At 38.1% G+C, this 23,731-nt stretch overlaps 1 protein-coding gene across 1 annotated transcript in view; it reads left to right on the top strand.

Moving 5' to 3' along the window:
* Positions 1–23,731, top strand: part of rbfox3a (RNA binding fox-1 homolog 3a) — a 395,081-nt gene that overhangs the window by 330,429 nt on the left and 40,921 nt on the right.

Genomic DNA, 23,731 nt, shown 5'->3' on the forward strand with positions numbered 1-23,731 from the left:
CTCCATCTGTGGGTAATGTTCAGATAAGACAGCGCAATAAGAGAGACAGGCAGGTGTGGATGTGCATGTGTGTTTGTCTGTATGGATGGGGGTCGAGAAAATATAGGAGTTCAGCCTGCAAGGAGCCTTTGGACCAGAATGATTCATTCCCGTAAGCTGTCATTGGAGCCGCTGGATTTAGTTAAGTAATAAGTGCAAAATGTTCTCTTTTGAATAATTGATACTTCCCTCGCTGAATTTTCTCCAACTCAGCCATTCATTTGCTCACATATATCCTGCTGATTAAGAAGTATATCTTACAGGAACAGGGAAAGTGAGCGTGTGTGTTTTGTGTGTGTGTGTGCATACAGGCACATACATACATCTAATGGTGTGCATGTATGATACATGAGAGACATAAAAAACAGAGATAAAATCTTAGTCTATTCATATACAAGTCAGATTGTTTAAAAAAAACAGCTAGATGGGAGCATGATGTGTGTGAGTGAACCTGCGATGAATATAACAGTCTGCACAATGAAAGAAGGTGGATTTACAGACAAACTAGACATTAGTTAGAAAAAGTGATATTAAGTGGTGCAACAATATTTAAGTAGCTAAAATAGTAATTATGAAGAGAGAATAAAAACCTTTAGAAGGTAGATCAATAATAATGTGGGTTTTTAAAATAAAGAATCAGTCACTTTTTATTCATAAATATTAGAGTAGTGCAAGCCTGCAGATTCACATGCGAAACCCTTCAAAAAGTGAAAGTGTGAGCATAGCTGGCGACTGTGTTTGGCTTCATATTTTAACTGCGTCTGGTTGTCAGTTTTAGAGTTGACATGACATGAATGATTCTTTCATCAGCTGCCCAGTCAGCTGTGTGTGTGTGTGTGTGTGTGTGTTGTCAAACACTCCAGCTCACACATACACATCAACACCGGAATATTTCCCACCACTTCGATTAGAATCGGCAGTATGTCAGTTGTCCACAGGGTTTTGTTTATTTTTTGCTTTTTATGTCTTTAATCTTTTTTCGTAGGGTCAGCACTATTGCACTCCTTCACACCTTCAACCCCTGCGCCCCGTCCTTTCTTCTTGTCATGAGAAAGAAAGAAAGAAAGAAAGAAAGAAAGAAAGAAAAACTAATCAGTCTTGACACTGCTGTTTTGCATGCAATTTAAGAGCGAGTCAATAGTGAAAAGACACCATAGATTTCAGGTGAGTCCTTATTAGCGGGCAGAATTGTGCTAAAGCTGTAAAAGCTCAGTGGACAGTAAAGCTGCTGAGATTTGGTACATTATTAATGCTGATTTTTCAGTTGTAATAAGTTTTCATTCAACATTAGTTCAACAGAGCCATCAATCACACTGAAAATATAATTTCTCGAGCTGTCATGGATTAATTGTGTCTGTTCAATGGCTGACATGATTTATTTAGTGCCTTCTCCTTTTGTACCATTAAAATGTGCTGACATCTTTTAATTAACCATTAATTCTTCATTTTCCTGAGATGTATCTATGCTATATATATTTTTATATGTAATATAAGTGATATATTAAATATCTTCAGTGAATGTTTAGCACTATATCATTTCTTAGTCGGCTGGCCGGCAGTACTTTATGGCAAAGAAAAAAAAATTATATTTCATGAACTTTTCCAAGGCCAATGCTGATGTCCACTGTGTAATTGATTCAGATTAAGGAAACACTGAAAAGGATCATTTTTATTTTAGAGAATCTGAACACATTTGTGGGCATTTTCCAAAAACATAAACATTATAGAAAGGGGAAAAAAAGAAGCTTTTTTTTAATATATTCTCACACACAAACACACATAATCATATGTCTGTGTAAATGAATCATTTTATTTTCCTTGTGATTGATTATTGATTTATGAATTTGAAAATGAGTATTATTATTAAGTTACATATAAATATCATAAATTATCATTTTATTGTCCTTTCTACAGTGTTTTATGGACATTAAGCATTTCTCTTCAACTGAGAGATACACAACCAGATACTGTTCATATTAATCATAGATGTCCATAATTTACACATTAATGTTTGATATCTGAATTCATTATTATCAGATATATTATTGAACTTAAATTATGATTTTAAGAAAGAAAAAAAAGACAAATAATTGGCAAAACTTTAAATAAAAAAAATGATCCCACTCTTATTCTTTTGAAAGAATTTACTTAGAAAATATTTTTGTGCGCGTTTATAGAGTTAGCCTGCTTGTTCCCCTTTGCACTTTTCCGTCTTTCAAAGCATCCGTTCTTTCCGTAAGCCATTCTTGTGTTTATCACAGGAGTTTGTGTGAACTTTTGAAGGTTAAGCGTGGCCGTGTATTTAGCTTGTGGCGTGTACAAAACGGCCCATTGATCTTGTTGATCTTTTGCTTATGAAAGGACCGTCAAATCCATCTGTCTCCGCTCATCGATAGTCTCTGGCAGCGGGGATGTACTTAACAATGTCTGAAAATGAGGTATTTGTGCCTGCGTGCGCTTCTTTCCACCCTGCTCCTCCTGTTTCAGCACTTTTGTACCACCAGAGGACAACTGGTCAAATTAGCGCTAATTAGCTTTTAGCGTAGCTCCTAAGTACAGAGACGTGATGCTTTGGTAAGTTATCACTATACAGCATACTTAATAAGGATATTAATAAAGCATTACAACAGGATTTGAGACTTAACTGCACTCAGTTTCAAAGGTTCTGAGGTCAGTCCGAAAGCGATCTGTGCAGTCGAGGGGGTGAAGTGAGGCTCGGGTGAGTTTACCTCCGTGGAAAAACATTGTGCAAGCTACACTGATGTTGCAACGCTGTAAACTCCTACTGCTGACGTTGTCCTTGGATCTGCAGTCTTTTCATGTGATGCTGGTCCCATTGCTATAAATAGCGGAAAAGCGCTAGTTTACAGCTATAGGCTTCGGAGCTGTTTCTTACCTGCCGGTGACAGGGCTCAGGAGGAAGGGGAAATGGGGCCAGTGTTTCACCTCACCCCTCCCCATCACTCGCTCCACTGCGGGCATTGGTATGGACCGCATGACTTTTCCCCATAATGAAATATTCACAGGTCACTGCTTCCCTGAGAAATGATGGGGATCAGTCAATTGCTTTTCAGCCAGTAATTTTCTCCTCCTTCAGAGCCCCTCTCGCCATGTTGACAGTCATTAGTGGCAGAGGAAGGCTGGATCGAACCACAAGCGCTGCACTTTCTACTGACAGCAGCTAGCGTTTAGAGTCTGTCTCAGCCGTTCCCCCACGCCGTCTCCCTTCCCTCACTCGTTTCCATTTTGTACCTCCGCAGTTACCCTTTTCCTTATTTATCGCCATGATTTCCCTGCGCATCCTTCAGAATCTCTTTGAAAAGTGTCTCTCCTAGGACGTCGGACGGCGTTAACATATGTAAGCCGGGTTTAATTCATGTAGTCTCCGCTGGCTCTTCTGCCGACTCTTGTTTCTATCTGTTAAAAAATTCAGAGCGGCTATAGATTTAGCACAAGATGGAATGGCTAATGACGGCGAAAGAGGCTCTTCCCAGCATCTATGCAAATGCAGCCGTAACCTTCTCATCACTTTTACGATGTAATGAGATAGCAGAAGATGAATATCCATCTCTGCTTATATTTGGCAAGTCTCGGCTTAAAACTGTAATTTGTTACATCCTGACTTAATTATGAGACTTTGTGAACATCCAAAACCTTCTCTTTTTTCGCCCTCCGCAGGAAAAGTGCAGTGCGCTCGACTGCGCATATGAATCTAAGGCTTGTTTGTGAGGTTTGTCGCACTAAGTGTCTGATGAAACGAAACTTGTTGGCTTTCGTAATTGTAGTTATCAATCATTTTTTGAAAGCCCGCCTCCAAAGCCCCACACGGTCAGTCCGGCATCTGTTTGTATGATAAGGTTAGCAAAAAAAGACGACAGGGAAAAATTGTAAGAGGGAAAAAAGTTTAACAAAGCATATTTTCCTCTTACATGACTTCAGTTGACCTTTAAGGATATGAATATATGACATGATGAATCATCCCGTGTGGAGCGACAGACTATGTTCCTTATTAGCCAGCTGTGGTCAAAGGATATAGGGACATCCTTTAAAGGCATGTGTTACTCCATATTAGAGTTCAAAATACAAAAAAAAAAACACTCTCCGGTGCAATTGCGCCAGCGTCAGCAGTCCCGACCCCGGGTGAATTCCCATTAGTGGCTGAGGGAATGATAGACGGCCTCCCTGCTCTCCATCTCCTCTGCACACTCAATTAAAAGCTGACCTTCAACCCCACAGAGCTACTGAGATCTGTCCCTGCATATCCGCATCACGGCGCGGACGCGGGACAGGTGGGAGCGTGGTACTCATACAGGGTGTGTTTGGCTTCTAGTCCAGTCTTCTCCTTTGTTATCTCTGGGTTCTGAGGGCATCGCCAACCCCCGTCAACCCCCATCACCCCCTCCTACCTGGAGTAGTACGGCAGGTGCCCGGAGCAGTGTAGCTGTGTTCGCTAGCGACATCGATAAGAGCTGGCAAGGTCTTGGATCAGGGAATGCTGGGAAACAGACAGCGTTAGGCTCTCTCCTCGCCTCTTCTCTCGTAGCGAACAGATAAGCGCTCTCCAGAAATCACAATCGGGAGAGAAAAAAAATACAATCCTCCCCTGTGCAGCGTGGCTCAGTGAGTGTAATCTATATACTCAGCCTGAAAAGAAAACACGGATTTCCCTGGAAGCCCAGACCCTTTCAACTCAGCCGACTCTGATAAGACTGTTGTACCTCTGACTACAACACATTCAATTTAATATCAATAAAAAACAGCATTTTCAAATCAAAGACATTTTAAGTGTACTTCTTTTTTTCCCCCTCTCCCATCCTTTTGTGCTTATAAAAGATTCACGCTGAACTTAAGATGCAAGTCCAACACAAGTGTGTCAGCTTTTGTTATTTTCTTTTGTATCCAGGGGTTTTAGTAACTGAAGTGCTTCCCATTCAGAATCTTTGTATATTGTTTTGGGCGTGTGTGTGTGCTGCTTTTTTGATTTGCTTTTTATAATTATTGAGCTGCTTTTTTTATTTGTTTTTTGTTTTGTTTTGTTTTGTTTTGTTTTGTTTTGTTTTGTTTTGTTTTGTTTGACTACTACTTACTTTGGTGCTGTTGTTGCATTCTCTGCTAGGAATAGATCTGTTTTTACCATGAAACTGAACATTTCAATATTATACAAAAAAAAAAAAAAAATGAGATTAAAACTATTTAAGAGAGATTGTTCGCTCAAAAATGTAAATAGTCCAAAACATTACACTTCATTAACGTCCATAGTAGAGACAAATAAAAATCCATTTAGAACATGAGGGTGAGTAAATGATGACATGAATTTTCATTTTTGGGTCATAGATTTGTTAGTCCAAACTTTTTTTATATTAACATAGTAGTCTGCTACTTGACCCTTCGTCATACTGAGACATTTAGTAGTAGTAGTAGTAGTAGTGTGTGACAGCGAGAGAAAGAAAGATGACAAGTGCTAGATTGTGCCCTGCCCGCCTGTATGGATACACATGTATCTATCTATCTATCTATCTTTGAACGCTTCAATGAGCTTTTTCACAGCTGTCTATATGGAATTTGTATTGCCTTAAGGAAAAGATCAGGTTAAGGATGAGATCAGGCCAGTAATAAATTGATCTGGGAGAAATCAGGAGGTGGCAGAGGACTTTTAAACCCTGTCATTTGCATCCCGGTTACCTGAGCCAGGCTCTGAGCTTCACTGAGCCATTGATCAGCATGGATTGGTGCAAACCAGACACTGAGACCAGGTGCTGGCCGCTTGATCCAATTAAAACATTTAAACTGGAGTGAATCATTCCTACCCTTACCTCCAGTCTCCTCAGCTCAACTTTGGTGATTAGATTAGCTTCGACTTTCTTTTGGGTTTCTCATTTCATCAGTGTAACCTGGGTGTCACTTTGCTTTAAAACGTGGTGGTGACAGTCGCTCTGGTAGTATTGAAAGGGGAAAGGGAATTGTGGCGATAGGCTGGTTGTGATGTCACAAATATAATATTGAACGAGGTATGATGATATGCAAATTCGCTTTTGATACACTTCAGTTGAAGTGGAAACAGTGGTGAGGACAAAATTTGTCAAAAACTACCCATAAATGGCAAACTCCAAACTAGTATAGCTGGCATTTTCCATGAATGCAGTATATTTTGGTGTCCCGTGACTTTTTTATGCATTAAAGGTACAAATCCCATATTTTGTGTTAAATCATTATATAAAATAAACCTGATCTTTTCTGAAAGTTAGGTGATTTCTTACACTGAACATTTTTTGAAAAAGAACATTTTTTGTACCCTATTTGTGCAGCTAACTTTGCCAGCTGTCTTTGCCCATCAAAATTGTAAGACTATTCAAATAAAGTGATGGATATACTTGTCAGTTGTCACTGTGTAATGACATAACTTTGACTGGAAGAAGAAATGATGGTTTAGGTACTGATGATTGTGGATACTCTGTCACTCTGTCTTTTTCTCTTTCCTTCTCTCACATACACTATCCCTCCAGCAGTAGAGGGAAGAGTCAGCTTTGGACTGTCTGAGAACCCTGAAACCCTATGAATAATGCACTATTGTTATCACGCTGCAGCCGGTCCCCTTTTACAATGAAACGGTCTTAAAGCATGAAAGATTTACCAGCTTGTCTCCATTAAAGAGGTGGCCACGGCCCTGCCGGCGACTCTCCACACCCGGGAATCACCTTTAATAAGGACCGGGGGCCAGAGAGAGTGTGCTAGAAGAGGAAGGTGAAAGAGCGGGAGAGGCACAGACAGTCTGGAGAAGGAAGAAAGATATCGAGAGAGAGAGAGAGAGAGCGAGGTAGAAGCAGTATTCACCGATGAGTGCATTCTTCATAACATCTTTAGAACATGAAATATACGTGTGAAGAGATTCCAACAGTTTTTTTTTTTTTTAGGTCAAACATCACACACACCTCTAGTCTCTAGTATCTTCTCCCTCATGAGCAAACTCTACTGGGGCCATCAGATGTTAAAACGAAGACAAAGCTTCACATAGGCCTATGCATGATACAAGGAAAACAACTCTGATGAGACAAATATGAGGGAGACATATGGAAGAATTGACTCACTCTGTAATGCAGAGAAAACTTTACAGCTAGTAGAGTTCTTGGGGGAAAGTCTTGCCAAGGGGGTTTGTACAGACATTAAGGTAACAAATAAATTGATTCTCAGTTCAGTTCAGTTCAGTTCAGTTCTCTCACTATGCTAATACCTTAGACAAAACAACAGGGGGTTTGTACAGCTTGTTTTCAAGCTACAGTTTAACAGCAAACAGAAACGGCTGGTCACCAGCATATGTTGTATTTTATATGGAGGTCAGATCTTTATGCTCTTAACCAGCAAGACCTCCGTATTCAACCGAGCACAGTATCATCGATGTCAGGAAGACAAAAACAAAAGAAATACTACTTTTCAGGAAATCGGAAAAACAGTTTTTTTGTTGTTGTTGTTTTTTGGGGTTTTTTTGGTAACACTTTACAATAAGGTTTATTAGTTAAACATTAGTTAATGTATTCACTAACATGAACTAACCATGAGCAATGCATTTGTTACTGTATTTACTAATCTTTGTTAATGTTAGTTAATGAAAATACAGTTGTTCATTGTTTGTTCATGTTAGTTCACAGTGCATTAACTAATGTTAACAAGATTTTAATAATGTATTAGTAAATGTTGAAATTAACATTAACAAAGATTAATAAATGCTGTATAAGTGCAGTTCATTATTAGTTCATGTTAACTAATGTAGATAACTAATGTTAACTGATGAACCTTATTGTAAAGTGTTACCTTTTTTTTAATTAAATACTACGTTATTAAAGTTGATATTGTGGCTTCATGTATGTTGAGACACTTACATGTGGCATTATATTATTAACATTATTAACATTTTACAAGAATCAAGCTCAATTGGAGTTAAATGGTTTTTGACCAGTGAATTTTGGACATTTTAGAGAATATCAGAGAATTTTGGACATACATGTCCGTCATTAGAACAGCAATTTATCTGAGGTAATTAGTGCATCGCATTACGTTTTCATCCACTTTCAGGTCATAAAGTTTACTGTAGCTTTGTGGGCGCTTAGTTTTTCTCTGTCTTTTGGCCAAATGTTATTAAAGACGAAGTGCTTCGCACAGGCTATTTAAGACGGTGTCTATATGTAATGGCTATGGACTTGACAGCTAGACTAAAACATCTTTCTCTGCTACTCAAATAGCCTACATAACCTATATATATATATAGTGTTTCTTAAGTAAAGAAAACGCTGTACTTTTTTAAAGAACCAGTTCTTTATTTACCCTTGCATTGCAAACAAGCAAGAGATGAGGAATAAGGAAGAGGAGATGAGGAATTATGGGGTTTTACCAACAGTTTAAGGATCCAATGGAGTTAAGAGGTTTAGTCACAAGCACTTTTTAATACTTTTCATTGGTTAAATACAGTATTTGCAAAACCCACATAAAGACATAAAGGGTGACCAATAGTAGTGATTTATGGAAAAAAATAAGGTAACACTTTATTTTACACTGTCATTGTTACCTATGTTACATGTAGTTACTATAGTAATAACTATAAATTATGCATAATTACATACAACTAACCCTAAACCAAACCAAACCCTAATCCTAACCCTATAGTAAGTACATGTAGTTACTTAATAATACTTAGTATTTAAAGTATAATTACAGTGTAACAAAGACACGTTAAAATAAAGTGGAACCAAAAAGAAAAATGACGAAATATGGAGATACGAGATTTCCGGTAGACAGCAATGATATTCTGCTTTGGCTTGTTGGTTTTTATAAATAAACAGATATACACTTTTAGACAATAGATACATAAAAAGAAAGGCACATTTGTCAGCATCTTTCGATTCCCACTTTGTTTATGATTTCAACAGAGTGTGTTCCAAACCAGCACACCATGATAAGCCAGCCTAGCCCAGAATGGAAATTCATGCTGGTCTCAGCTGGTCTTTTCAGCAGGGACTTCCTCAATACTGATAAGCTTATAGCCTTCTTTGGTTGTTTTCAGGAGCGCTGAAGTTAATGCGGTTAATAAGCAGTGTAAGTGCATCGATGATCGTCCTCCAAATTACACCTCATCAGCAGCTCCCTGTCCGGCCATAAACTGGACGCACGCCTTTTAATCAGATACATATTACTATTAACTATCACTGTTCCGTGCAGCGGCCTTGTTTGACAGATCCCTATCAATGTATTGATCTGCAGCTCCTCTGTTCACAGAGACGAGTGGGTCGCTCTGCTCTTTCAAATGGTCATCTGCATGTGATCTTCATCATTCCATCCATCAGCTGCTCCTCAGACTGCTCTGTCCATCCATTCAGCTCTCATTTGCACGGCTTCTGTACGATTGTTTTGCTGGGGGAAGTTTTCGAGCGGTGGATTTAGTTAGTCACCCCTTTCATTAAGGAGATGAGATTCATGGATCATTAGTATTGATAGCTTGTGTCTCTTTCCTCTGCTTTCTAAAACGAGAGCAAAAATGCAATACGGATAACAAAGACATTTTTAATGTACGTTCGGAAAATGTGCTTTGACTGGTCGCAGTCTCTTTAGTAGAAATCTCTATAATTAGAATCGATAAGCAATTTAATTAGCTTCAGCTGTCCTGCGATGCTCATGTTTGTTTTCTCTTTCATGGCGGAACATAGCAAGAGAATGAATGGAGGGAAAGATGTAATTGTGAGACTGTGACAATATTGCAGAAAAAGAGAATGTAAGACATCAAGAGCGCAAACAAAGCTACATGATGTGGCGCAGAAAAGGACCAGAGACGAGCAGAGAGACAGTGACTTGGAGCTGAGAGAGTGAGACGGTGCTCGCTGTGGCCTTCACTGTCTGTGAAGAGTGTGTCAGTGGCTTTGTGATGAGCCCTGATTGGATCCGGCACTGTGTCTGATTTACATATGTTTGCCATTGTTACTGGGGTTAGTGAATATCATGTAGCAGGTCTAGTGGGAGCTGCGACCAGCCCCTGCGAAGACTCGCCCGGAATTACAAGCAGCTCTGCTTCGCTCGCTCCCGTTTCATCCCTCCAATACTCTCAAACGCTGATCTCTCCCTATCTATCTCTCAGCTTCCCTCTTCTGCTTTTCATCTCTCTCTGCTTCAAGAATATCTTTGTATATAGCACTCGTTCTCTGGCTTCTTCTCTCTGGTTTCTCTTGTTCTCTCTCTCTCTCTCATTTTTCTCTCTATGCGGTCTCTGGTCTGGATGTAGCGGTCTAACGCTCTCTTTCTCAGGGTTAGGGTTCCAGAACCTCTGGTCAGTGTTTGTGGAGTGTGTGTGTGTGTGTGCATGTGCGTGTGTGTGTGTGTGTGTGGCAGGGAACATTGGCTGATCGCTACTCAGTCAGCTGTTAAATTAGATTCCTCTGCATGTCCTTTAGCACAATGCAGCCAAGACAAGAACTAGTAACACAAACACACACACACATCAGACTCGAAAGTGCTTTATGCTCAACAAAGGTATTGGAAAAGCAACACTCATGTGAAAAGGAAATTTTTAAATAACATTTAATGCATTAAATGCAAGTATTCAGGAGCGTCATGCAACATTTTTATTTATTATTTGAACAGTCCTGGCTCGCTTTTTTTCCCTAGGCAATATATGACCAAAGTGTTTGAAAAAAAAAAAAATATATATATATATATATATATATACATATAAAATATATATACATTATTTTGTTTTAATTCAAAAAGTTGGGGTCAGTAAGATTTTTTTCTTTAAAAATGAATACTTTTATTCAGCAAGGATGCATTAAATCAATCAAAAGTTTATTTTTTAACTTTCTTTTGAATGAAGCTTGAAAAAAAATGTATCATAGTTTTTACAAAGATATTAAGAAGCACGATATTTTCAATATTGATAATAATAAGAAATGTTAATAATAAGAAAAGCACCAATTCGGCATTTTTTGGAATGATTTCTGAAGGATCATGTGACACTGAAGACTGGAGTAATGATGCTGAAAATTTAGCTTTGCATCACAAGGATAAATGATATTTTAAAAAATGTATTTAAAAAAAAATAGAAAACTGTTATTTTAATAATAATTTTAATAATATTTAACAATATTACTGTTCTTACTATATTTTTGATCCAATAAATGCAGTTTTGTTGAGCATAAGAGACTTGCAAATGTCTTTTTTGTTAATAATTATAATAACTTATCAAAGATCCATTGTTTGGAAGTTGCATTCAAAATCTATTTAGATGAAAAGTTCTGAAAGTGTTTCCTGCATGTCATGCAATAATGCTCCTGAAGGCATACGACTAATTTACTTCAACAGTTTAGTCAAATGATGGCAGAATGATGTGAACTTTGAGATGGTTTCAAAGCTGAAAGTTCTTATTACACCATGCCCTGCCATTGATACCAATTTAGTGTTCTAGGACAGTTCATCCCCTGCGGTGTAGCACACGCCGTCTCGTGTTCTAAGACCATCAGATCCGCTTCACGTCAGGAGTATAATGCCTGCAAATCTCTGTCTTCTTTATTGCGAGAGATTTCTTGTACGGCAGAACGACATCTGATATCACTGAGGTGAGCTGAAGACAGCTTGCGGCATCATGTTGAATCCCATGTCGGTGCAGACAATGTTTTCGGCTTTTGTTCTACAGTTCAATTACTCAAACACTGCAGCGATGAGCGCTATAAGAAATTTAAATCAGCTAGATGAACAAACACAGGCTTGCAGCAAGTTAGAACGTGAGCATGCTGGATTTTCAACAGGAGAATGTAATTTCATTAAGGATTAATGCCTGAAATGCGATTTAGTTTGTTGATTATGAGCCATTCTATTATGATATGTGCGCAAATAAGCCTATTTGCATGACTGGGACACTTTTTAAAGCAGAATTTAACAGATTTTCCCCTAAAATCGGCACAGAAAATGCATAAAAGGGCAGCGGATTTTGTCTGGGTCTGAATGAGCAATAATGTCACTTCAGAAGTGATGTATGCTGATGTCATTCACTGAAGCAGTTTCTTCTCTTTCACACACACACACACACACTTCACAGGGGTAACAGACAGCCTAATGGTCCCTGAATAAAATAATATTCCAGCTGACAGGCCATAGGACAGCCCTAATTAATAAAAGTTATTAAAAACTGTTGTCAAGGGACAAAACGAATTAGAGCGGTATTATGAAGCTGCTCAGGTAGGGGCTATAATAGTAGGTCAGACGGAGGAAGGAAGAGAGAGATGGACAAAGCTGAGTCTAGACTAACTGGACATAGATTTTGGCCAATTGTTTGCATTTGTTTACATTCACATATGTGTCGCTAACGTGAAACTATGTTGACAGGACAAAATAAATGTGACAGAGTGGAATTATGGGTGGAATTATAACCATGTCAAGATGACAGATATAGACATGCTGATGAGCCTCACGCTCTCATTTCTCTTCTTCACTTCCCCCTGTTTCTTCCTGTTTTTGTCTGTGTTCCAATTTAACCTTTATGTTCTGTTGAAATCGACTGTTGTTTTTATGTTCGGTAGGGGTGTAACGGTACATGTATTCGTCACGGTACGGACGTCACGGTTCGGTGTGCAGAATGCAGTCGGTCACAGGCAATTCACACTCTAATCCAGAAGGGGGCGCGCGCTGTAATGCAACGCTGTTTGCTACCCTTAAAAAGCACAGAAGAAGAAGAAGAGACGATCGATATGTTTACATGTATTCTCTCAAACAGTGTTTCAGCTGCGGAAAGACATCAATAAAACAGCTTGAGAATAATATCTCACATAGCATTACATTTACCTCAGGCATTTAGTGTTGACAGCATGTTAGTTCACTAGAGAAATGAACTCTAGAGAGGAGGATTTCGTATATGCACTTGCACTATATTAGCCTATTCATTCTATTTACTTAACCTGTTAGTAATGTCTTGATTATTTAATGTATGTTTAAATAAATTTGTCATGAAAACAAGTTATGACAGCCACTGTGTAAATGATTATATTTCAAGTAGAAAATTAACTTTATAATTAGATTTAGAAGTTTATGCAAAACCTGCCTTATGTGCAATTTTTTTGTTATTTGAGTGTTGATTATTATATCTAAAAATAAATAGCATCTGTACCAAACCCGTACCGAACCATGACTTCAAAACCGAGGTACGTACCGAACCACCATGTTTGTGTACCGTTACACCCCTAATGTTCGGTGTCCCAAATGATATACATATAAAATAATGGTAGTAAATTTTAAATTGGCTTCTTATTTTCCTTTCAAAGCTTCTTTTTCCTCTGACCTAAACAAAACCAAGTGGACAGATATTATTGATATTACTTTTCCCCTCTCTCGAAGACCCCAAAAACAAAATCTTTTTTTCATAGTGGGCATTTAAAATGTTCAGGTTTTGCTTAAAATCAGTTCTTATAACATTTTGCAAAGTCATTAACCTTCACAGTTAAGTGTTTTTTTGTTGTTGTTGTTGTTTTTTTTAAAGATATTAAAGTCGCCATGAAATCAAAATTGACATTTTTTAATTTTTTTAATGGAATATTTCAGTATTTTTTATAAATGTATCTATGTACATCATTATTTTTTATTATTTCATATGCCTTCGTAATCTTTAATCAAAATAACTTCCCTTCTCTCTTGAAACAACATCTCTTCTCTGATGACATCATTACTGGTGTGAAAGCAGGACATCCTGTCACTCATATGAGATCACAGAAATAGCAAACCCAACCATCCAATCAATTCCTGATGGACAAAATCAAGTCCCGCCCCACATTTTTTCTTGTTTGAGAAGCAGTTTCACTCAGATACATGTCACAATAGGGAAAAAAGGTCTGTCGCAACTTTCGTTTCATGCCGACTTTAAAATGAAAACCTCTGAGACTCCAAACAGAACCAACATCAGCAGGATGTTATCACTAAACATAAGATAACTTTAGTCAAACTTTCTCTTTTCCTTCTATTTTTCTCTCTGTAGGTTTTGTCATGGATTCCTGAAAGTGTATTATTGACTTGCAATAGGCAGCTTTTGTGTTTTCCGTTTTATTCGAGATGAGAAGAACAAATTTTCAAGCCTTTTAAATGAGTTTGTTTCTCATTCCTTTCAGTGGGCCCAGGGAGCGATCGGCCCCGGGAGTCTATGATTAGCGCAAGCTTAAAAAATTTTGAACGAGCGAATGGGAAAGGAAGAAAGCAGAGAGCATTGAAAATGGTGTGATTTGTCTAATTAAAATGGATCCTACTAGACCGCCAATATTTTTGTTTACTGACTAAATGTCTGCTGTGTTTTGGGAAAATCGTCCCCCAGTGTCTCCCTTCGTCTGAAGTCTGGAGATAACCATCAATATTAACCATAGCAAAAGAGGATACACTTCCTGTTTACACTGTCCGTACTAATCGCAGTGTGTGTGTGTGTTATCCCGCATAATGTTGTGCATTAGAACCCCCACAATCTGGACAAAATGGGGTGGGTATCATATTTTTAAACCTACAGGAAAACCTGATGTTTATACAGAACGGTCGTGTACTTCTTTTGATTTAGTACACCAGATTTTTTTGCTTTTATTGGAGTTCAAAGAATATAAAAGCAGCTTATTTATATATTATGATCCACACCAGCTCCGAGGGAGGAATATATGAGAAATAGTTGTTTACTGCTTTTGAAGTGCCCCCCTTCCCTGTATTAGTCTTTGACTGGGAGCTTTAGGGGGCATTGAGACATGTGCTCGGGTCCTGCGGGTGCAATGCTACATCCATATAGTTCACCTACTGGGATAGAGAGAGGCAGTGCTGTCTTTAATGTTGAATGTCTGCATATCTAAGATGTTCTCTTGTGCTTATCACCACAGGGCTTTACAGAGAGAAATCTATAGGACCTTGTTGTATGTGTACATCTGTATGTATGGTTTTGTGTGCATACATGAGTTGTTGCTTCACTGCATGTCAGTTTCCCTCATCATTTTTGTCTTAACTAGCCACGACAAGTCCTTGTGACGTTCAATAGCGCCCCCCACAGTGAAATCCCATTGGTCCAAAAAAAAAAAACGTACCTGTTGCTAAACATCTAATACATCTAATACTAAACATCAAATATCTGTGGACAGTGTTCGTTGCGTCATCCCTTATCAATAGTTTCTCAATTGTAACACAACTTACTATCTGTGAGAAACTATTGATAAGGGATGACACAATTTTATATAAAGAAATATCTGAGGTAAAGTTGGTACATAATTGGAATTAAAATTATTTTAATCAGTATTTTTGTCTTGTTTACCAGTTAAAGTATCTAAACATCCTTAAAACTAGCTTAAATTAAATTTGTGTAAGATTTTCAGGGTTTATGTTTTGAATTAATGGGTTTTTTTTGGGTTTTTTTTTTTACCTCATTGACAAATTGTTGTTGTTTTAACCATAAATCTCATTAATGATTGTTAGATTAATGCTTGAAACGTGAAAAAACTATTTGCCAATAAGATATGAAAAATAAACTTTTGAAAAGTTTAAGAAAAACAAGTCTTAATGTCTTACACAGTTTTGTCTTTCTAATAAATTTGTTGTTTTAATAAAGTTTTTTATTAGCAAAAACATTTTCCTCTGGTACACATGCTTAGGCCAGCGTTAGTCGACTCAGACGGACTCAGTTGGACAGTTACAGAAGCAAACAGTTCTCACTCTCCAAACTTAACAACAATTTCTCCTCTGTGCCTGCTGTCCTCTCTAGAATACAGCAGACCTTTGTGCTTCTGTTGATCCCAAATCCCATCTGCCGTTTGCCCAGGAAATCACTCACACGTCTCACATTGCTGTCCCCACAGAGGATTTTATCATCTGGAAAAAAAACAATAGCATTCCTACGCTGCTGTGCTCACCATTTTAAGAGTGCTGCTGTCTCACAGCGCTAAATTTCACCCTTCAAACCTGCTTTATGTCACAGTGTTACAACTAGGTGAGACAGACACACCACAGCAGCTCTCATTCTTACGCTTGAGTTCACACACTTGGTAAGGAGTGCTTGTGGGTGTGTGTGACTGTGTAGTAAAAAAGAGAATGCATGCATTGGCCTAATAGCTGGGAGAGAAGAAATGGACCCTATGACTTAAAATAGATTATGTCTGCGTGTAAGAGGGGGGATCCTAGCTGTACCCAAAAAAAACACACGCACGGTAACACAACCTCTCACGAGGTCTGTGCCCGAAGCACTCAGGGGCACCGGGGAAGGACCCGTACTTGGCTGACGTGAGAGAAGCAGCAGCCCAGCCTTGGAAATGATTTCCTAAGTACGCTTGGGAGGGGCTTTTCAATCCAATTTGCACCAGCAGAGTGCTTCACAGTAATCAGACTAGAGGCGTGGCACGAGGCCTGCGGCTATGGAAGCGCTCCGCTGAGAGCTGATCGATACTGGCTGGCCCCAACCAGCCCAAATTCACCCTTCACTCAATTTCAATTTCAATTTCAAAGTACTTTATTGGGATGATTGTTTTACATACGATATTGCCAAAGCATCAATACACAACAAAAAAGTGGATGTAATAGTAAAATAAAAAATATAGATATGTTTATTTATATTATTATATAATTATTTATTTTATTTTATTTTATTTTTTTTATAATTCCAGAGTACACATAAAGACAGTAAAGGCATTTCAAATGCTGTTCCTCTGTATACAAGGTCTCTGATGAATAAATATTGATAATAAGGAAAATTTGAGCACCAAATCAGCATATTAGAATGATTTCTGAAGGATCATGTGACACTGAAGAGTAAAAAGTAATTTCACTGAAAAGTAATTTTAAATTGTATAAATTGTGTGTGCATATATATATATTCTTATTTGATTTATATTTTTATAAAAGCTTTTTTCTCACATTTTTATTTATGCTGTTTGTGTTCATACTGCCTGTCTGAAGCGTGCACATACACACACATTAATACTTATTATTTCTGTTTTTTTTTTGTTTTTTTTCCATTATTTTGAAATCAGCAACTTAGATGTGTGCACAAAGTGTGTTTGTGTGTGTGTTTGAAGCAATAGATTTATATGAAAATATCCTGTTCAGTTCTGTAGTTCTTGATGTAGCAGCATCTTCTATAGTTGCTGGTCTTGTGACAGTCATTTACACGCCTGTCCAATCCACTCGCAAAACATCTCAAACTTCAAGCGGAGCTCTGAGCATCCATGATCTGCTCCACTGAGGATCTTTATTTCTTCCCGTGTTTGTGTCGAGCATTCGCAAGCGTTTGCCAACAGCGTTAATCAAAAATTGCATAAGGCCTCTCTTTGAAACTGATGAAAGGTCTTGAGTTCTTGGCAATCTTGGTCTCCATCCATCTGGCAACCTGTGGAGTGGCTGTTTGTAGTCCCTGTAGTGAGGCTAGGGGTTAAATCTTGGCTTGAGTGACTAGGATGCCCCACTTACTCTCCCCATTGGGAAGGAAATAAATTCATTTAGCGAGCATCGGCTAGGGCTCTAAGGCTGGCGGAGGGTGGAGGAATAGGGGTTGGGGGTGGATAATACCATTTAGCTCATCGCAGAAATCATTTACCGGAGCAATTTGACGACAAGGATCGAGGGATGTTTTTAGTGTGGCATGGTCTCAGTCATATTGATGGAGATCTTTCTCTCTCCTCCTTCGGTTCTCTCTCACGCTCACTCTTCTCGTTTCTGTCTTCCACATTTATAAGCTACCGAGGTCTCATTCTACAGAACGATGTGGAAAGGGCACTGATTAAATAAAAGCTGCCGCAGTGGAGGGCTGTATTAAATATCAATTTCTGATTTAAGTTTATCAAAAACAAAACCACATAGCGAGTGATTTTTCTCCACTCCACGGCCCTGCATAGCTCTCTGCTCAGCTCAGATTCGCAGTCTGCCTGTGGAAGATGAAGGATGAATGGTTTGTTTTGACTTCTCTATATGAAGCCTGTGTGTATTTCCTGTGTGGTTTGACACTTTTATAACAGCGATGGCCATTTTTAAATAATGACAGGATTTGTGTAATTCAGTGTGCGGACGTCTGTAGTGTTATTAAATGTGTGAAGAGACACAGAGAGGTCATATCACTGATGTTACAGCAAGCTTCTGTGTTCCCCTTCACCCAGTGCATCATGGGAGCTGTCCGTGGTGCTGAACCCTTTGCAGCACTGCTGTAATGTACAGTAAAGTTGGACAAAAATCAGAATTAAAAAATTGGCTCTTTTTCATTTTGTAATTTGAAAAATTTGAGTTGGCATGACAATGACTGTCTGATTTCAGTTTATAGAAAAGAGTCTATGTAGTTGTCTGTCTCTCTGTCTAAATATATATATTTATTTTTTTACTTTACCTGTTCTAGGAGTTATGATTATTTTTTGCAACAATATTTGAATATATATATATATATATATATATATATATATATATATATAGTGCTGTTTGAAAGTTTGTGAACCCCTTGCAGAATCTGTAAAATGTTAATTATTTTCACAAAATAAGAGAGATCATACAAAATGCATGTTATTTTCTTATTTAGTACTGTCCTGAATAAGATATTTTACATAAAAGATGTTTACATGTAGTCCACAAGACCAAAAAATAGCTGAATTTATAAAAATGACCCCGTTCAAAAGTTTACATACCCTTGATTCTTAATGCTGTGTGTCATTACCTGGATGTTCCATGGCTGTTTGTTTGTTTGTTTGTTTGTTTTGATTGCTTTATGTGATTGTTGTTCATGAGTCGCTTGTTTGTCCTGAGCAGTTAAACTGCCCAACGTTCTTCAGAAAAATCCTCCAGGTCCTGCAAATTCTTTGATTTTCCAGCATCTTTTGCATATTTGAACCCTTCACAGCAGTGACTCTATGATTTTGAGATTCATCTTTTCACACCGAGGACAACTGAGGGACTCAAACACAAGTATTTACAAAGGTTCGAACAATCACTGATGCTTCAGAAGGAAACACGATGCATAAAGAGCCAGGGGATGAAAAATTTTGAACAGGATGAAAATTGTTTAAATATCATATTTTTTCATTTAGTACTGCACTTTGTAAGCAACAGAAGATACTTATATGTTTCCCGGAAGACAAATTAAGTACAATTTAACTTCATTTTCAAATTCAAAAAGTCTACACCCCCTGGTTCTTAATGCACTGTGTTTTCTTCTGGAGCATCAGTGAATGTTTGAACCTTTTGAAATACTTTTGTATGTGTCCCTCAATTGTCCTCAGTGTGAAAAGATGGATCTCAAAATCATACAGTCACTGCTGGAAAGGGTTCAAATATGCAAAAGATGCTGGAAAATCAAAGAATTTGCAGGACCTGGAGGATTTTTCTGAAGAACGTTGGACAGTTTAAATGCTCAGCACAAACAAGCGACTCAACCATCACAAAACAAAAAAACAGCCATGGATCATCCAGGTAACGACACACAGTATTAAGAATCAAGGGTATATAAACTTTTGAGCAGGGTCGTTTTTATAAATTCAGCAATTTTTTTTTTTTTTGTCTTGGAATTTCATTAGAATTTTAAAGGCTTCTCGATTGACCCAAGCACAAGAGTTCTGAAGAACTCTTTCAACTGACTTCAGACATTTCACCACAACTTTTCTCTCTCATCTGTCTCTCTCATCTCTCGCTAACCTCACATCATGTAGTGGTCACTCTCTGACCGCTGCGATGACGGACAGTCCCAAAGGTTCAGTTTTACAGCACATCCACTCGGCGTCTGTGGTGGAGTACGGTACAAGCTCAGGTCATCACTCAAGCTCTCAGTGACCGCAGGCGGATTTAATGGGAGCTAATCGGGCGTCAGCTCTCTTAGGTCATTTTCGCTTAACCTTCTAGAAAAAACCGTAATGCACATAGAAACAACAAGAAAACAGGGGTCAGGTGGGTTTAGAGACCAAACACCTTCAGCACAGGTGTAAGATGGAGAAAACAAAGCACATTATGTTGTTTGCAGGTGCAAGAGCCGGAAAAAACACGTAGAAAAATGTGAGGCTGGATTACTGACTGTTTCATCCGCCTCATAGCCCACCAGATGCAAAGGAAGCCGCTCTCTATCCTTCAACTTATCTTTGGAAAATGTGGCTTACTCGTCCATTTAGCTCGCTGAATATTTCATAGCGGGGAGTCAACACACACGGCAATAATAAGGTGATTCCAAGCGAAAGCCATTTTCGGCAGACTTTATGGGCATGCGAGCACCTCAGCCGAATCCCCCCACCTTGCTTTCTGCCCAGACCCCAAGATGGAACGGAGGCCACCCCTCCCTGTCAGGCTTATCTACTGTTTTTCAGGCCGCTGGACAGACCTCACCCCCATTGGCGCTTTGAGACGGGGGGCTGCATCAATACTGCTTAATGTTTTAGTGAATTACAATATCCACCCCAGGCTATGGCTGCCTCGCTCCTTTTCCTCTGTCTAGGAAAGAGTAAGACTCAGCCTGGGTGGTGCAACTTGAGGAGGGGGATAAAAGAACAAGATGCAGAGCTAGATGGACGGACACGTATACCGAGAGAGACAAACTTCCACATCAAATCAATAGAACACTGGCACTTGTCAAAACTTAGCTCGCCGCCCCACATAACCGGAGTTGCATGTGTGTTTGTGTATCAAACTGTACATGTTTCATCAAAATGGAGCTGTACATCGCTGCTTAGCACACTGGATGTTGCGTCAGCGTCTCAGGTTGAGCTCCTGGAACTTCGAGACACGTGTAAGGAAGTGTAAACAGATAGAAAGAACTGAGAAGTAATAAAATTCCCAGGCTTCCTTATTCCTCACTCCTTCTCACCCCTCCACGCCTGTCCGTCGGCGTTCGGCCACGGAAGAGTGCGTTTTTCATTTGGATAATGGAGCATTGACTCTAATTGAGAGGACAGCCTCATTTGTTTGCCAACATGTCAATGGCCGGGCCTCTCATTGTTTCCACTACATTTACATTAATGCATTTCTCCCCACTTCTATTAAACTGCAACTCTCCCCAGCCAAGGCTGCTGCTGCTGCTGCCTAATGCTGCTTAGTCAGTGAAAAAAGGTTAATAACAATCAAGCAGAAATGGGAAAGAAAGGCTCTGTGTTTCCTACGGCTCTTCATTGGCCTTCTGTAATGGACAGCAGTTGAAAAGGCGGAGGAAGCACAATTCTGCTGAGATTTTCTCTTTTTGTAATTTTATTTATGGGCTTTTTAGTCCATATTAAAGGAAAATTGAGAAAGTTGATGGAATGGGATTGGGATATGACCACAGGCCGCACTTGAACCTGGGACTTTGAGAGCCAACAGCTGTATATATTTTTTCATTTGAATCATTTTTTAATAATTTTATTTTTATAAAAATAATATATATTATTTTATACTAATATAAACTATAATATTAATATATTTTATACTTATATTCATACTAATTATTTTTATCTAATTTTAATCATTTTATTTTAATAAAATAGTATTGTAATATATTATTTGTTTATTATTTTTAATACTTTACATACATTTAAAAAAATGTATTTTTATAAAAGCATTACATTCATATTTTTTGATCTGTTTAAATGCTTACATTTTTTAACTTTTTGTGTTTGTTTGTTTTTTAACTTTTTCTTGTTAGAACTTATACATATATGAGTGTGTTTCTTGGAATTTTAATTAATTTTAATTCTACTTCATTAAATTTAAATGCAATTCTGTGTTCTGTTTGCTACTTCATTTCAAATTCTGACTCAGGAATATTATTGTCTGCTAAACTTGTTGTGCGGTTCCAAACAAGAAGGCGTTTGTGTCCAGGGGTGCCTGGTGTTTCCTTTTTTTTTAAGCTCATCAGATTTTGATTAATTAAGGAGCAGGCAGAGTAAATGAGTGTAAGAGCAATCCCATTACCCAAAAGTTGGTTAAAGGAGCTGTTATTGCCTCTCTTTGCCATGAGCTCTCAGGACGAGGTCAAACTCCAAGGTCCTAAATTTGTATAAGATTAATACGTTGATATGAGTCCCTGGAGGTAAGCAGCTTTTATATAGCAAGATTCAGACACGTACAGTACAGTACACAAACACACATTTACAGAAACACACATATACTTTGTACTGATGACCCAGTTGCACCTGTGCTGACAACAGCACTCTGCCCTAGAGAGTAACCCTCATCTGTCATCACACACACACACACACACACAGACACATCAGTGTTTTACCATTGAGATTAGCCAGGTCATCTGTCATTATAAACACACACACACAGTACACTACCTGAGAGATTAGCCATTGCACGTCAACACACTAACACACCTGCATTCTGTCCAAATGAGTACTTCTCATCTCTCATCATCTCACAACACACACGCTCCCTAAAAAAAGCCATCTGACCATCTGTAGTATCAACGAAACACACTTTCATGCGCATAAATACTAGTTTACAGACCCAAATGAACTAAAGATGGGAGTTTCTTTGAGCCTTTAATTATATTATTTTTTAAATTATATTATATTGTTTTATTTTAATAACATTATATTATTTTGCATACTAATCCACTTCTAAAAAAGTTACAACCCTTTCTATATGTCCCGTCCAAACTTTCCGTTTCAACAGGAAATATGTCAGAAAACTGCGTTCGTCAAGCAACTTTATTTTTATATAAAATTCTATTTTTTTTATTATTATATTGTTTTAATAATATTATATTATTTTGCATACTAATATACTTCTTAAAAAGTTACAGTCCTTTCTATATGTCCCGTCATTTTTACATTTTGTTTTATATAAAATATTATTTTTTTCAATTATATTATATTATTTTAATAATATTATGTTATTTTGTGCACTAGTCAACTTCTAAAAATGTTACAATCCCTTCTATACAGTATGTCCCATCCAAACTTCCTGTTTCGACAGGAAATACATCAGCAAAGGACTGAAAAATGTGCTCGTCAAGCAACTTTATTAAACATTTTTTACATACAATTATATTATTTTTTAAATTTAATCAACTCTAATCAACTTCTAAAAAAGTTACAATCTTTTCTATATGTCCCGTCCAAACTTCCTGTATCAACAGCAAATACGTCACGGGACCGAAAACTGTGCTCATCAAGCAAATTCTTTCATTGGGTCTTTAAGCTACACACCAAGAACCGTCACAAAGCTAGTCTCCACCGACACAAATGATGACACCTGTCAGAGAAAGAGAGAAAAATGACGCGCCGCCACATCCTAATGTTCGCTGATAAGATTAGAAAACATCGTGTTCTTCGGTGACTCAAAACGAATGGGAAAGCAACAGAGTAAAGAATCTCATTTGCATCCTCTTCAATGGAGAGAAATGGATGAGAAGAAAGAAAAAGCACATTCATTTACATGCTGATACACAGAGCGAAAGAAAGACACCCCTTCACACAGAGACCTAAATGAGGGGGTAGATACTCATTTAATTCCAGCGCGGAGACAGAGAGCGGGAGAAAGCGCTTAAGTGAGACAGAATGAGTGAAACAGAGGGAGGTGAATATGAGGGAAAAGACAAGAAAGGCCGTGAAAGGGGGAAACAGCAGCTTGTATTAGAAACCTGTAATTTAAATCAAAGGTTATAATCAAAAATTTATCAGTTAATTGATCTCGCACATGCTGCTTGCCAAGAGAGCAATTTAGAACCCTGTCGCTCGGGCTGCAAATATATCGAGCGCTGCTCTATGAAGTAAGTTTGTTGCCT

Source organism: Ctenopharyngodon idella, chromosome 12 (assembly GCF_019924925.1).
Source record: "Ctenopharyngodon idella isolate HZGC_01 chromosome 12, HZGC01, whole genome shotgun sequence".
Taxonomy (NCBI): domain Eukaryota; kingdom Metazoa; phylum Chordata; class Actinopteri; order Cypriniformes; family Xenocyprididae; genus Ctenopharyngodon; species Ctenopharyngodon idella.